At 55.0% G+C, this 15,663-nt stretch overlaps 1 pseudogene; it reads left to right on the top strand.

Annotated features, from left to right (window-relative positions):
• Positions 1-15,663, top strand: part of LOC137318268 (beta-galactosidase-like) — a 30,320-nt pseudogene that overhangs the window by 13,170 nt on the left and 1,487 nt on the right.

Below are 15,663 nucleotides of genomic sequence, written 5' to 3'. Positions count from 1 at the left end.
AACAGCACTGTGGGAGAACCTTCACCACACGGACTGCAGCGGTTCAAGAAGGCGGCTCACCACCACCTTCTCAAGGGCAATTAAGGATGGGCAATAAATGCCGGCCTCGCCAGCGACGCCCACATCCCATGAACGAATAAAAAAAAAAGTGGGACTAGCTGGATTGCTCTTGCATGGAGCCAGCGCGGACTCGATGGGCCAAATGGCCTTCTGTGCTGTAACCTTTCTATGATTCTATGAAATACATAAAGAGCAAGAGGATAACTAAGGAAAGAGTAGGGCCTATTAGAGACCAAAAACGTCACCTGTGTGTGGAGGCGGAAGATGTGGGTATGGTTCTTAATGAATACTTTGCGTCTGTCTTCACAAAAGAGGGGGATGATGCAGAGATTGTAGTTAAGGAGGAGGAGTGTGAAATATTGGATGGGATAAACACAGTGAGAGAAGAAGTATTAAGGGGTTTAGCATCTTTGATAAATCACCAGGCCCGGTTGAAATGTATCCCAGGCTGTTAAGAGAAGCCAGGGAGGAAATAGCGGAGGCTCTGACCATCATTTTCCAATCCTCCCTGGCTACAGGCATGTTGCCGGAGGATTGGAGGACTGCTAACATTGTACCGTTGTTTAAAAAGGGAGAAAAGGATAGACTGAATAATTGCAGGCCAGTTAGTCTAACCTCGGTGGTGGGCAAATTATTGGAAACAATTCTAAGGGACAGCATAAATTGTTATTTAGAAAGGTACGGGTTAATCAAGGACAGTCAGTGTGGATTTATTAAGGGAAGGTTGTGTCTGACTAACTTGATTGAATTTTTGGAGGCGGTAACAAGGAGGATCGATGAGGGTAACACGATTGATGTAGTCTACATGGATTTTCGCAAGGCTTTTGAGAAGGTCCCAAATGGCAGACTGGGATCCAAGGGAATGTGGCAAATTGGATCCAAAATTGGCTCAGTGGCAGGAAGCAAAGGGTAATGGTCGACGGGAGTTTTTGTGACTGGAAGGCTGTTTCCAGTGGGGTTCCGCAGGGCTCAGTACTCGGTACCTTGCTTTTTGTAGTATGCATTAATGATTTAGACTTAAATGTAGAGGGCATGATTAAGAAATTTGCGGTTGATAGTGAGGAGGAAAGCTGTAGACTGCAGGAAGATATCAATGGACTGGTCAGATGGACAGAAAAGTGGCAAATGGAATTCAATCGGGAGAAGTGTGAGGTGTAATGCATTTGGGGAGAGCAAACAAGGCAAGGGAGTACACAATAAATGGGAGGATACTGAGAGGTGTAGAGGAAGTGAGGGACCTTGGAGTGCATGTCCACAGATCCCTGAAGGTAGCAGGACAGTTGATAAGATGGTTAAGAAGGCATATGGGATACTTTCCTTTATTAGCCGAGGCATAGAATATAAAAGCAGGGAGGTTCTGCTGGAACTGGATCAAACACTGGTTAGGCCACAGCTTAAGTACTGCGCACAGTTCTGGTCACCACATTACAGGAAAGATGTGATTGCACTAGAGAGGGTACAGAGGAGATTTACGAGGATGTTGCCAGGGCTGGAGAATTTTAGCTATGAGGAAGGATTGGATAGGCTGGGGTTGTTTTCTTTGGAACAGAGGAGGCTGAGGGGAGATTTAATTGAGGTGCATAAAATTATGAGGGGCCTAGATAGAGTGGATAGGGAGGACCTATTTCCTTTAGCAGAGGGGTCAGTGACCAGGGGGCATAGATTTAAAGTAATTGGTAGAAGGATTAGAGGGGAGCTGAAGAAAATTTTTTTCACCCAGAAGGTGGTGGGAGTCTGGAACTCACTGCCTGAGAGGGTGGGAGAGGCAGAAACCCTCAACTCATTTAAAAAGTACCTGGATGTGCACCTGAAGTGCTGAAACCCACAGGGCTACGGACCAAGTGATGGGTAGCTCTTTTTTGTCCAGTACAGACACGATGGGCCGAATGGCCTCCTGTGCTATAAATATCTATGATTCTATGATTCAGTCTGGGCGCTGCTCCTTCGGAAGGACATATTGGCCTTGGAGGGAGTGCAGCGTAGATTTACTGGAATGATGCCCGGACTCCAAGGGTTAAATTACAAGGAGAGATTACACAAACTAGGGTTGTAGTCTCTGGAATTTAGAAGATTAAGGGGTGATTTGATCGAATTTTCAAGATATTAAGGGGAACTGATAGGGTAGATAGAGAGAAACTATTTCTGCTGGTTGGAGAGTCTCGGACTAGGGGACACAGTCTAAAAATTAGAGCCAGGACTTTCAGGAGTGAAGTTAGAAAACATTTCTACACACGAAGGGTGGTAGAAGTTTGGAACTCTCTTCAGCAAACGGCAATTGATACTAGCTCAATTGTTAATTTTAAAGGTATTTAGGATATGGGCCAAAGGCAGGTATATGGAGTTAGATCACAGATCAGCCATGATCTCACTGAATGTTGGAACAGGCTCGAGGGGCTGAATGGCCTACTCCTGTTCCTATGTCACAAGCCTCCTTTTTCTGTTTCATTTTAATCTCTATATCTTTAGTCATCCAGGGAGCTCTAGCTTTGGATGCCCTTCCTTTCCCCCCTTGTGGGAATGTGTCTACTCGGTACCTGAACCATCTCCTCCTGAAGGCCTCCCATTGTTCAATTACTGTTTTGCCACAAATTTTTGATTCCGATCCACCTGGGCAAGATCCCTTTTTAACTCACTGAAATTTACCCCCCTCCAGTAAACCATTTTCACATTTGATTGTTCCTTGTCCTTTTCCATAACTATTCTAAACCTGATGATATTATGATCACTGTTCCCCAAATGCTCCCCCACTGAAACATGCTCCACCTGTCCCACTTCATTCCCCAGAACTAGATCCAGCTCTGCTTCCTTCCTCGTTGGACTGGAACACACTGTTCCTCCCCTTCTTTGCCCTTCTCCCAATATCGCTCAATCCCACCTACCCACCTTCTCCCCATATCCCTCAATCCCACCTTCTCCCCATATCCCTCAATCCCACCTACCCACCTTCTCCCCATATCCCTCAATCCCACCTTCTCCCCATATCCCTCAATCCCACCTACCCACCTTCTCCCCATATCCCTCAATCCCACCTTCTCCCCATATCCCTCAATCCCACCTACCCACCTTCTCCCCATATCCCTCAATCCCACCTTCTCCCCATATCCCTCAATCCCACCTACCCACCTTCTCCCCATATCCCTCAATCCCACCTACCCACCTTCTCCCCATATCCCTCAATCCCACCTACCCACCTTCTCCCCATATCCCTCAATCCCACCTACCCACCTTCTCCCCATATCCCTCAATCCCACCTACCCACCTTCTCCCCATATCCCTCAATCCCACCTTCTCCCCATATCCCTCAACCCCACCTACCCACCTTCTCCCCTTATCTCTCAATCCCACCTTCTCCCCATATCCCTCAATCCCACCTTCTCCCCATATCCCTCAATCCCACCTTCTCCCCATATCCCTCAATCCCACCTACCCACCTTTTCCCCGTATTCCACCTACCCACCATCTCCCCGTATCACTCAATCCACCTTCTCACTGTAGGGCTGTGCTATAAATGGGAGTTTGGAGGGGTGAAAGGGAAAAGTTGAGTAACAATGATGTGGAAATCCTGACTGATTCCTCCCCCTTGCCCACAGGTGCTGATTACAACACCAAATACAGGCCCATTACCACCAGTTACGATTACGATGCCCCTATCTCTGAGGCAGGAGATCCCACGGACAAGTTTTACGCAGTGCGGGACGTGATTAGCCAGGTGTGGCTCCGAGGACCCTCTGCGCGGTGTAAGGACGGGGAGTATTAGACCGGGGGATGCAGAGGGGGGCTGGGGGAGGGGAGGGGTGGGGCAGACGGGGGAGGGGGCCCTGGGGGGAGGGAGGGTGGCGGGGGGTTGACGGGGGAGTGGGGTGCGGTGTTGGGGCAGAGATCGGAGCCTGCGGTGGGGTAGGGGAAATGCAGACGATTTAAATCCCAAAGCACTTTTCACACGGGATAACTGTTTTGAAATGTAGTCACTGTTGTCGGGGACACGGCAGCAGATTTAAGCACAGCAAGATCCCACAAACAATAATGTGATCATGTCCAGATAATCTGCCATTAGTGATGTTGGTTAAGGGATAAACACTGTCCGGGAGACCGGGCAGAACACCCCGGCTCTTTGAAATAGTGGCTGTGGGATCTTTTACCTGAGGGGCAGATGGGGCCTCGGTTTAACGTCTCATCCAAAAGACGGCCCCTCCGACAGTGCGGCGCTCCCTCAGTACCGACCCTCCGACAGTGCGGCGCTCCCTCAGTACTGACCCTCCGACAGTGCAGCGCTCCCTCAGTACTGACCCTCCGACAGTGCGGCGCTCCCTCAGTACTGACCCTCCGACAGTGCAGCGCTCCCTCAGTACTGACCCTCCGACAGTGCGGCGCTCCCTCAGTACCGACCCTCCGACAGTGCGGCGCTCCCTCAGTACCGACCCTCCGACAGTGCGGCGCTCCCTCAGTACCGACCCTCCGACAGTGCGGCGCTCCCTCAGTACCGACCCTCCGACAGTGCGGCGCTCCCTCAGTACCGACCCTCCGACAGTGCGGCGCTCCCTCAGTACCGACCCTCCGACAGTGCGGCGCTCCCTCAGTACCGACCCTCCGACAGTGCGGCGCTCCCTCAGTACCGACCCTCCGACAGTGCGGCGCTCCCTCAGTACCGACCCTCCGACAGTGCGGCGCTCCCTCAGTACCGACCCTCCGACAGTGCGGCGCTCCCTCAGTACCGACCCTCCGACAGTGCGGCGCTCCCTCAGTACCGACCCTCCGACAGTGCGGCGCTCCCTCAGTACCGACCCTCCGACAGTGCGGCGCTCCCTCAGTACCGACCCTCCGACAGTGCGGCGCTCCCTCAGTACCGACCCTCCGACAGTGCGGCGCTCCCTCAGTACCGACCCTCCGACAGTGCGGCGCTCCCTCAGTACCGACCCTCCGACAGTGCGGCGCTCCCTCAGTACCGACCCTCCGACAGTGCGGCGCTCCCTCAGTACCGACCCTCCGACAGTGCGGCGCTCCCTCAGTACCGACCCTCCGACAGTGCGGCGCTCCCTCAGTACCGACCCTCCGACAGTGCGGCGCTCCCTCAGTACCGACCCTCCGACAGTGCGGCGCTCCCTCAGTACCGACCCTCCGACAGTGCGGCGCTCCCTCAGTACCGACCCTCCGACAGTGCGGCGCTCCCTCAGTACCGACCCTCCGACAGTGCGGCGCTCCCTCAGTACCGACCCTCCGACAGTGCGGCGCTCCCTCAGTACCGACCCTCCGACAGTGCGGCGCTCCCTCAGTACCGACCCTCCGACAGTGCGGCGCTCCCTCAGTACCGACCCTCCGACAGTGCGGCGCTCCCTCAGTACCGACCCTCCGACAGTGCGGCGCTCCCTCAGTACCGACCCTCCGACAGTGCGGCGCTCCCTCAGTACCGACCCTCCGACAGTGCGGCGCTCCCTCAGTACCGACCCTCCGACAGTGCGGCGCTCCCTCAGTACCGACCCTCCGACAGTGCGGCGCTCCCTCAGTACCGACCCTCCGACAGTGCGGCGCTCCCTCAGTACCGACCCTCCGACAGTGCGGCGCTCCCTCAGTACCGACCCTCCGACAGTGCGGCGCTCCCTCAGTACCGACCCTCCGACAGTGCGGCGCTCCCTCAGTACCGACCCTCCGACAGTGCGGCGCTCCCTCAGTACCGACCCTCCGACAGTGCGGCGCTCCCTCAGTACCGACCCTCCGACAGTGCGGCGCTCCCTCAGTACCGACCCTCCGACAGTGCGGCGCTCCCTCAGTACCGACCCTCCGACAGTGCGGCGCTCCCTCAGTACCGACCCTCCGACAGTGCGGCGCTCCCTCAGTACCGACCCTCCGACAGTGCGGCGCTCCCTCAGTACCGACCCTCCGACAGTGCGGCGCTCCCTCAGTACCGACCCTCCGACAGTGCGGCGCTCCCTCAGTACTGCACTGGGAGTGTCGGCCTGGATTTTGGGCTTAAGTCTCCAGTGGGGTCTTGAACGCCCGACGTTCTGACTCGGCGGCGAGAGTGACATCCCCTGAGCCAAACTGGCCATTAAGACCATCAGAAATAGGAGCAGGAGTAGGCCATTCGGCCCCTCGAGCCTGCTCCGCCATTCAATCAGATCATGGCTGATCTTCAACCTCAACTCCACTTTCCCGCCCGATCCCCGTATCCCTCGATTCCCCAGAGTCCAAAAATCTATCGATCTCAGTCTTGAATATACTCAATGACTCAGCATCCACAGCCCTCTGGGGTAAAGAATTCCAAAGATTCACAACCCTCTGCGTGAAGAAATTCCTCCTCATCTCAGTCCTAAATGGCCGACCCCTTATCCTGAAACTAGTTCTTGATCCCGAGCTCAGCTTCTTTCCCGACATCTGCCCATAATTCACCGATTACTGCAACTCCACTCATAGTGGGACAGTGTTGAGGGAGCTTTACTCTGTATCTAACCCTGTACCTGCCCTGGGAGTGTTTGATGGGACAGTGTAGAGGGAGCTTTACTCTGTATCTAACCCGTGCTGTACCTGCCCTGGGAGTGTTTGATGGGACAGTGTAGAGGGAGCTTTACTCTGTATCTAACCCTGTACCTGACCCTGGGAGTGTTTGATGGGACAGTGTAGAGGGAGCTTTACTCTGTATCTAACCCGTGCTGTACCTGCCCTGGGAGTGTTTGATGGGACGGTGTAGAGGGAGCTTTACTCTGTATCTAACCCTGTACCTGCCCTGGGAGTGTTTGATGGGACAGTGTAGAGGGAGCTTTACTCTGTATCTAACCCTGTACCTGACCCTGGGAGTGTTTGATGGGACAGTGTAGAGGGAGCTTTACTCTGTATCGAACCCTGTACCTGCCCTGGGAGTGTTTGATGGGACAGTGTAGAGGGAGCTTTACTCTGTATCTAACCCTGTACCTGCCCTGGGAGTGTTTGATGGGACAGTGTAGAGGGAGCTTTACTCTGTATCTAACCCTGTACCTGACCCTGGGAGTGTTTGATGGGACAGTGTAGAGGGAGCTTTACTCTGTATCTAACCCTGTACCTGCCCTGGGAGTGTTTGATGGGAGTGTAGAGGGAGTTGATGGGGTGCGGAGTCTGGTTTTCGAAGCTGATGTTTCTGCCTCTTCCTATTCCTCAGTTTCGGGATGTCCCTTTGGGTCCGGTGCCTCCTCCCACTCCCAAGTTTGCCTATGGCCGTGTGGCAATGACGAAGGTAAGGGGGGTTTGATTTTTCCCAGCTGACCAACGATGTACCATTTGCGGCCCTGACCCCTGACCCCTGCCATTTATCTTTCAGTTTGGACCATTGCTGGACTTCCTCGATATTCTCTCCCCGGACGGAGCTGTGAACAGCACCTACCCTTTGACCTTTGAACAAATGAAACAGGTAGGAGGTTGTCCCGAAATGGTCACAGCCTCACTCGAACCCGGTCCATGTGTTTCACTCCCACTGACTGGGCACCGAGTGACCCCTGGCTCCCTCCCCCCCCCACTGGCTCCCTCCCCCCCCCCCCCCCCCCCCCGGCTCCCTCCCGGCTCCCCCCTCGCTTCCCTCCCCCTCCTCCCCCCTCGCTTCCCTCCCCCTCCTCCCCCCTCGCTTCCCTCCCCCTCCTCCCCCCTTGCTTCCCTCCCCCTCGCTGCCCCCCTCTGCTCCCCCCTCCTCGCTGCTCCCCCCTCCTCGCTCCCTTCCCCGCCCCCCCCCCTCGCTCCCTTCCCCCCCCCCTCGCTCCCTTCCCCCCCCCCCCTCGCTCCCTTCCCCCCCCCCTCGCTCCCTTCCCCCCCCCCCTCGCTCCCTTCCCCCCCCCCTCGCTCCCTTCCCCCCCCCCTCGCTCCCTCCCCCCCCCTCGCTCCCTTCCCCCCCCCTCGCTCCCTTCCCCCCCCCCTCGCTCCCTTCCCCCCCCCCTCGCTCCCTTCCCCCCCCCCCTCGCTCCCTTCCCCCCCCCCTCGCTCCCTTCCCCCCCCCCTCGCTCCCTTCCCCCCCCCTCGCTCCCTTCCCCCCCCCTCGCTCCCTTCCCCCCCCCCCCTCGCTCCCTTCCCCCCCCCCCCTTGCTCCCTTCCCCCCCCCCCTCGCTCCCTTCCCCCCCCCCCTCGCTCCCTCCCTCCCCCCCCCCCTCGCTCCCTTCCCCCCCCCCCCTCGCTCCCTTCCCCCCCCCCCCTCGCTCCCTTCCCCCCCCCCCTCGCTCCCTTCCCCCCCCCCCCCGCCTCGCTCCCTTCCCCCCCCCGCAACCCAGTCACGATTTAGGGAGATAATTCCAGAGTTGACGCACGGCCGCCAATGGTGGGGCAGAGGGAATGGGGGATGGACAAGAGGCCAGAATTGGAGGAGCGCAGAGATCTCTGAGGGTTGTAGGGCTGGAGGAGGTTACCGAGATAGGGAGGGGCGAGGGCAATGGAGGGATTTGAAAACAAGGATGGGAATTTTAAAATCGAGGTGTTCCCGGACCGGGAGCCAATGTAGGTCAGTGAGCACAGGGGGTGACGGGAGAACTGACTTGGTGCGAGTTAGGATACGGGCAGCAGAGTTTTGGATGAGCTGAAGTTTCTGGAGGGTGGAAGATGGGAGGCTGGTCAGGAGAGCATTGGAATGGCCGTGTCTGGAGGTAACAAAGGCACGGAGGAGGGTTTCAGCAGCAGATGAGCTGAGGTAGAGGTGGAGACGGGCGATGTTACGGAGGTGGAAGTAGGCGGTCTTGGTGATGGAGAGGATATGGGGTCAGAAGCTCATCTCAGGGTCAAATAGAAGGCCGAGGTTGTGAACGGTCTGGTTCAGCCTCAGACAGTGGCCGGGGAGAGGGGTGGAGTCGGTGGCTCAGGAACGGAGTTTGTGACAGGGACTGAAGACAGTGGCTTCGGTCTTCTCAATATTTAGTTGGAGGAAATTTTTGCTCATCCAGTACAGGATGTCGGGCAAGCAGTGAGACAAATGAGAGAGAGTGGAGGGGTCGGGAGAGGTGGCGGTGAGGTAGAGCTGGGTGTCGCAGCGTACACGTGGAACCTGACGTGTTTTCGGATGATGTCACCGAGGGGCAGCATGTAGATGAGAAATAGGAGGGGCCACGGATAGATCCTCGGGGGACTCCAGGGGTAACGGTGAGGGAGCGGGAAGAGAAGCCATTTCAGGAGATTCTCTGGCTACGACTGGATAGATAAGAATGGAACCAGACGAACGCAGTCCCAGACAGCAGGACGATGGAGGAGGACGGTGCGGTCAACGTGACGAAGGCTGCAGACAGGTGGAGAAGGATGAGGAGGGAGAGTTTACCACGGTCACAGTCTCATAGGATGTCATTTGTGACTTTGATAAGGGCCGTTTCAGTACTGTGGCAGGGACGGAAATCTGATCGGAGGGATTCAAACATGGAGTTGCGGGAAAGCTGGGCACGGATTTGGGAGGCGACAACACGTTCAAGGACTTTAGAGAGAAAAGGAAGGTTGGAGATGGGATGGTAGTTTGCAAGGACAGAAGGGTCAATCGTGTTCTTTTGAGGAGGGGGTGATGACGGCAGATTTGAAGGGGAGGGGTACAGTACTTGAGGAGAGGGAACTGTTAACAATATCAGCTAACATGGAGGCCAGGAAGGGAAGTTGGATGGTCAGCAGTTTGGTGGGAATAGAGTCAAGGGAGCAGGAGGTGCAAAAAAGATTTACTAGGATGATTCCAGAAGCGAGAGGTTACACCAATCAGGAAAGATTGAACAGGCTGGGGCTCTTTTCTCTTTTTTTAAAAAAAGGCGAAGACTGAGGGGTGACCTGATTGAGGTCCTTAAAATAATGAAAGGGTTTGATAGGGTAAACATGGAGAAAATGTTTCCACTTGTGGGGAGACCAGAACTAGGGGCCATAAATATAAGATAGTCACTAATAAATCCAATAGGGAATTCAGGAGAAACTTCTTTCCCCAGAGAGTGGTGAGAATGTGGAACTCACTCCCACAAGGAGTAGTTGAGGTGAATAGTGTGGATGGATTTAAGGGAAGCTCGATAAACACATGAGGGAGAAAGGAATAGAAGGATATGGTGTGATAGGGTGAGATGGAGTAGGGAGGGAGGAGGCTCGTGTGGAGCATAAACACCGGGATAGACCCATTGGGCCGAATGGCCTGTTTGTGTGCTGTAACATTGTGTGTAAGGTGTCCATGACCCCCCCTCACTTGTTGGAGATGAGGGGGCAGGAAAGAGGGGATTAAGGCAGTGGAATAAAGTAGATGTAGATCATCTTATCCGACAGGATGATCCTGGAGTAGTGGGCAGTTTTGGTAGTTCCTGCCATGGTCCAGCCAGATATGGTGATAAGAACATAAGAAATAGGAGCAGGAGTAGGCCATTCGGCCCCTCGATCCTGCTCCACCATTCAATCAGATCATGGCTGATCTTCAACCTCAACTCCACTTTCCCGCCCGATCCCCAGATCCCTTGATTCCCCCAGAGTCCAAAATCTATCGATCTCAGTCTTGAATATATTCAAGTGACTGAGCATCCACAGCCCTCTGGGGGAGAGAATTCTAAAGATTCACAACCCTCTGAGTGAAGAAATTCCTCCTCATCTCAGCCTGAATGGCCGACCCCTTATCCTGAGACTATGCCCCTAGTTCTAGACTCTCCAGCCAGGGGAAACAACCTCTCAGCATCTACCCTGTCAAGCCCCTCAGAATCTTATATGTTTCAATGAGATCACCTCTCATTCTTCTAAACTGCAGAGAATATGAACAACTAAACCAGATGTGCTCCACCTAACACCAAAGTTTGACCTTGTGGTTTAAGGGGTATATTGGCTGGTAACTGATGGGAGTCTGACCTGGGGAGGATCTGTCTGCCTGTCTGTAAATCGCAGGGTCTTGTTCCTCTGTTTCAGTATTTTGGATTCATGCTATATCGAACGCAGCTCCCACAGACCATCACGAAAGCCACCTCCCTGATGTCAGCGTTGAATGGAGTGCATGATCGAGGGTATGTCCTGGTCAATGGGGTAAGTTCCTGTTTCTCACTGACCCTGACCCCCGACCCCGGACGCCCGCTCTCAGTGATTGGGATTAGTGATATTTCCTGACTGTTTTCCAGATTTATCGGGCATTCTGGAACGAGACAACGTGCTTGTGTTGAATCTGACTGGCAGTAAAGGGGATGTGTTGGACATAGTGATCGAGAGCATGGGCCGTATCAACTTCGGAACCTACATGCTCGACTTTAAGGTACGAGGGTGGACAGTGACTGGGGGACCCTGTGGAGAGTCTGACCCGGGTGGGGCCTGGTCTGCTGCAGACCCGTGTCTCCCCGAAAGGGTCGATTGTGGGCAGTCGCTGATCGGAGAGCAAGGCTTTTTTATTCGTTCATGGGATGTGGGCGTCGCTGGCGAGGCCGGCATTTATTGCCATCCCTAATTGCCCTTGAGAAGGTGGTGGTGAGCCGCCTTCTTGAACCGCTGCAGTCCGTGTGGTGACGGTTCTCCCCACAGTGCTGTTAGGAAGGGAGTTCCAGGGTTTTGACCCAGTGACAATGAAGGAACGGCGATATATTTCCAAGTTGGGATGGTGTTGTGACTTGGAGGGGAACGTGCAGGTGGTGTTGTTCCCATGTACCTGCTGCTCTTGTCCTTCTAGGTGGTAGAGGTCACGGGTTTGGAGCTGCTGTCGAAGAAGCCTTGGCGAGTTGCTGCAGTGCATCCTGTGGATGGTACACACTGCAGCCACAGTGCGCCGGTGGTGAAGGGAGTGAATGTTTAGGGTGGTGGATGGGGTGCCAATCAAGCGGGCTGCTTTGTCCTGGATGGTGTCGAGCTTCTTGAGTGTTGTTGGAGCTGCACTCATCCAGGCAAGTGGACAGTATTCCATCACACTCCTGACTTGTGCCTTGTAAATGGTGGAAAGGCTTTGGGGAGTCAGGAGGTGAGTCACTCGCCGCAGAATACCCAGCCTCTGACCTGCTCTTGTCGCCATAGTATTTATATGGCTGGTCCAGTTAAGTTTCTGGTCAATGGTGACCCCCAGGATGTTGACGGTGGGGATTCGGTGATGGTAATGCCGTTGAATGTCAAGGGGAGGTGGTTAGACTCTCTCTTGTTGGAGATGGTCATTGCCTGGCACTTTTCTGGCACGAATGTTACTTGCCACTTATGAGCCCAAGCCTGGATGTTGTCCAGGTCTTTGCTGCATGCGGGCTCGGATTGCTTTGTTATTTGAGGGGTTGCGAATGGAACTGAACACTGTGCAATCATCAGCGAACATCCCCATTTCTGACCTTATGATGGAGGGAAGGTCATTGATGAAGCAGCTGAAGATGGTTGGGCCGAGGACACTGCCACTGAGGAACTCCTGCAGCAATGTCCTGGGGCTGAGATGATTGGCCTCCAACAACCACTACCATCTTCCTTTGTGCTCGGTATGACTCCAGCCACTGGAGAGTTTTCCCCCTGATTCCATTGACTTCAATTTTACTAGGGCTCCTTGGTGTCACACTCTGTCAAATGCTGCCTTGATGTCAAGGGCAGTCACTCTCACCTCACCTCTGGAATTCAGCTCTTTTGTCCATGTTTGGACCAAGGCTGTAATGAGGGTCTGGAGCCGAGTGGTCCTGGCGAACCCAAACTGAGCATCAGTGAGCAGGTTATTGGTGAGTAAGTGCCGCTTGACTAGCACTGTCGACGACACCTTCCATCACTTTGCTGATGATTGAGAGTAGACTGATGGGGCGGTAATTGACCGGATTGGATTTGTCCTGCTTTTTGTGTACAAGACAATTTTCCACATTGTCGGATAGATGCCAGTGTTGTAGCTGTACTGGAACAGTTTGGCTAGAGGCGCAGCTAGTTCTGGAGCACAAGACTTCAGCACTACAGCTGCGATGTTGTCGGGGCCCATAGCCTTTGCTGTATCCAGTGCACTCAGCCGTTTCTTGATATCAAGTGAGTGAATCGAATTGGCTGAAGACTGGCTTCTGTGACGTGGGGATATCGGGAGGAGGTAGAGATGGATCATCCACTCGGCACTTCTGGCTGAAGATGGTTGCAAATGCTTCAGCCTTGTCTTTTGCACTCACGTGCTGGACTCCGCCATTATTGAGGATGGGGATGTTTACAGAGCCTCCTCCTCCCGTTAGTTGTTTAAATTGTCCACCACCATTCACGACTGGATGTGGCAGGACTGCAGAGCTTTGATCTGATCTGTTGGTTGTGGAATCGTTTAGCTCTGTCTATAGCATGTTGCTTCCGCTGTTTAGCATGCATGTAGTCCCTGAGTTGTAGCTTCACCAGGTTGGCACCTCATTTTTCGGTACGCCTGGTGCTGCTCCTGGCATGCTCTTCTACACTCCTCATTGAACCAGGGTTGATCCCCTGGCTTGTTGGTAACGGTAGAGTGAGGAATATGCCAGGCCATGAGGTTACAGATTGTGCTGGAATACAATTCTGCTGCTGCCGATGGCCCACAGTGCCTCATGGATGCCCAGTTTTGAGCTGCTAGATCTGTTCTGAATCTATCCCATTTAGCACGGTGGTAGTGCCACACAACACGTTGGATGGTGTCCTCAGTGCAAAGACGGGATTCTTCATCTCCATGAGGACTGTGCGGTGGTCACTCCTACCAATACTGTCATGGACAGATGCATTTGCGACAGGTAGATTGGTGAGGACGAGGTCAAGTAAGTTTTGTCCCCTCGTGTTGGTTCACACACCACCACTGCTGCAGCCCAGTCTGGCAGCTATGTCCTTCAGGACTCGGCCAGCTCGGTCAGTAGTGGTGCTACCGAGCCACTCTTGGTGATGGACATTGAAGTCCCCCACCCAGAGTACATTTTGTGCCCCTTGCTACCCTCAGTGCTTCCTCCAAGTGGTGTTCAACATAGAGGAGGACTGATTCATCAGCTGAGGGAGGACGGTAGGTGGGTAATCAGCAGGAGGTTTCCTTGCCCATGTTTGACCTGATGGCCATGAGATTATATGGGGTCCAGAGTCAATGTGAGGACTCTCCAGGGGCCACTCCCTCCTGACTGTATATCACTGTACCGCCACCTCTGGTGGGTCTGTCCTGCCGGGTGGGACAGGACATACCCAGGATGGTGATGGAAGAGTCTGGGACATTGGCTGAAAGGTATGATTCTGTGAGTATGGCTATGTCAGGCTGTTGCTTGACTAGTCTGTGGGACAGCTCTCCCAATTTTGGCACAAAGTCCCCAGATGTTCGTGAGGAGGGACTTTTGCAGGGTCGACTGGGCTTGGTGTTTTGCCCGTTGTCGTGTCCGGTGCCTAGGTGGTCCGATGCCGGGTGTTCCGTCCGGTTTTATTCTTATTGTGACTTTCTTTAGCGAGATTTTACAACTGAGTGGCTTGCGAGGCCATTTCAGAGGGTGATTAAGAATCAACCACATTGCTGTGGGTCTGGAGTCACTGGGATGGGGTGGGAGGTGGAGTGGGGTCATTGGAAGGGGTTTATTTTCATTCTTGGACACCCCCCCCCCCCCCCCCCCCCCAGCTGGGCCGACTGATCCTGGGGTGCACATCCACACGCACCACATACTTAGGGTCATATGTGAGGGAGGGAGGCATTGATATTCAACTGTAGAGGGCATTGCACCTGAGCCCAGTGCTTTCTAGCAGGGGCCACGGGTTAGTGAGTAGGAACCTCGAGTGATCGTTCATTCCCATCCTCCCTGACCAAAGGGAGCTGCAGCTCAAGCAGCACAGGGCCCAGGATCGAGCCTGGGCCTTTCTCTGCTCTCTGTGTGGGGCTCAGTCTCTCTGAATCAGCAGCTTTCAGTGCAGCAGAACATTGACGGACCCTGGTGTCTGTTTCCAAGCCTGGGTCCTGGCCTTTGTGGTGACTGGGATTAACCTGCTCCGCCCCCCTGTTGTGATTACCATCATCTGCCTCCCTCTTCCCTTTCCAGGGCCTTGTTCAGAACCCTGACACTGGCCTCGACCGATCCTCACCAACTGGTCCATGTTTTCCCTGGCGATAGACCAAGCCATTGGGGCCGGCTGGCCGCACTCTGCACCTCACCCGGCAACCAACTCCACAGCAGCGACCTGGGCCCACTCCCACACTCGGGCCCAGGGCCCCAACTTCTATTCTGGCACCTTTGACTCGCCAAAGGCTCAGGACACTTTCGTCAGGCTGGCAGGACTGGGCCAAGGTGAGTGCAGTTCACAGGACGGCCTCTCTCTCCTCCCTCCTCCCCTCTCCTCCTCCCCCTCCCTGAACCCTCTGACTCCTCCCTCCTCCTCTCTCCCTCCCCCTCTCTCCCTCCCCTCCCCCCCCTCCCTGAACCCTCTGACTCCTCCCTCCCCCCATCTCCTCTCTCCCCTCCCCCTCCCTCCTCCTCTCTCCCCCTCCTCCTCTCTCCCCTCCTCCTCTCTCCCCCTCCCTCAACCCTCTGACTCCTCCCTCCTCCTCTCTCCCCCCTCCCTCCTCCTCCTCTCTCCCCCTCCCCTCCTCTCTCCCTCTCCTCCCTCCCTCCTCCCCTCTCCCCCTCCCTGAACCCTCTGACTCCTCCCTCCCCCCTCCTCCTCTCTCCCCCTCCCTCCTCCTCTCTCTCCCCCTCCCTCCTCCTCTCTCCCCCTCCCTCCTCCTCTCATCACCCCTCCCTGAACCCTCTGACTCCTCCCTCCCTCCTCCTCTCTCCCTCA

This window comes from Heptranchias perlo, unplaced genomic scaffold, assembly GCF_035084215.1.
Source record: "Heptranchias perlo isolate sHepPer1 unplaced genomic scaffold, sHepPer1.hap1 HAP1_SCAFFOLD_689, whole genome shotgun sequence".
NCBI lineage: Eukaryota > Metazoa > Chordata > Chondrichthyes > Hexanchiformes > Hexanchidae > Heptranchias > Heptranchias perlo.
The sequence above is the reverse complement of the archived record's forward strand: the minus strand, read 5'-3'. Positions and strand labels throughout refer to the sequence as shown.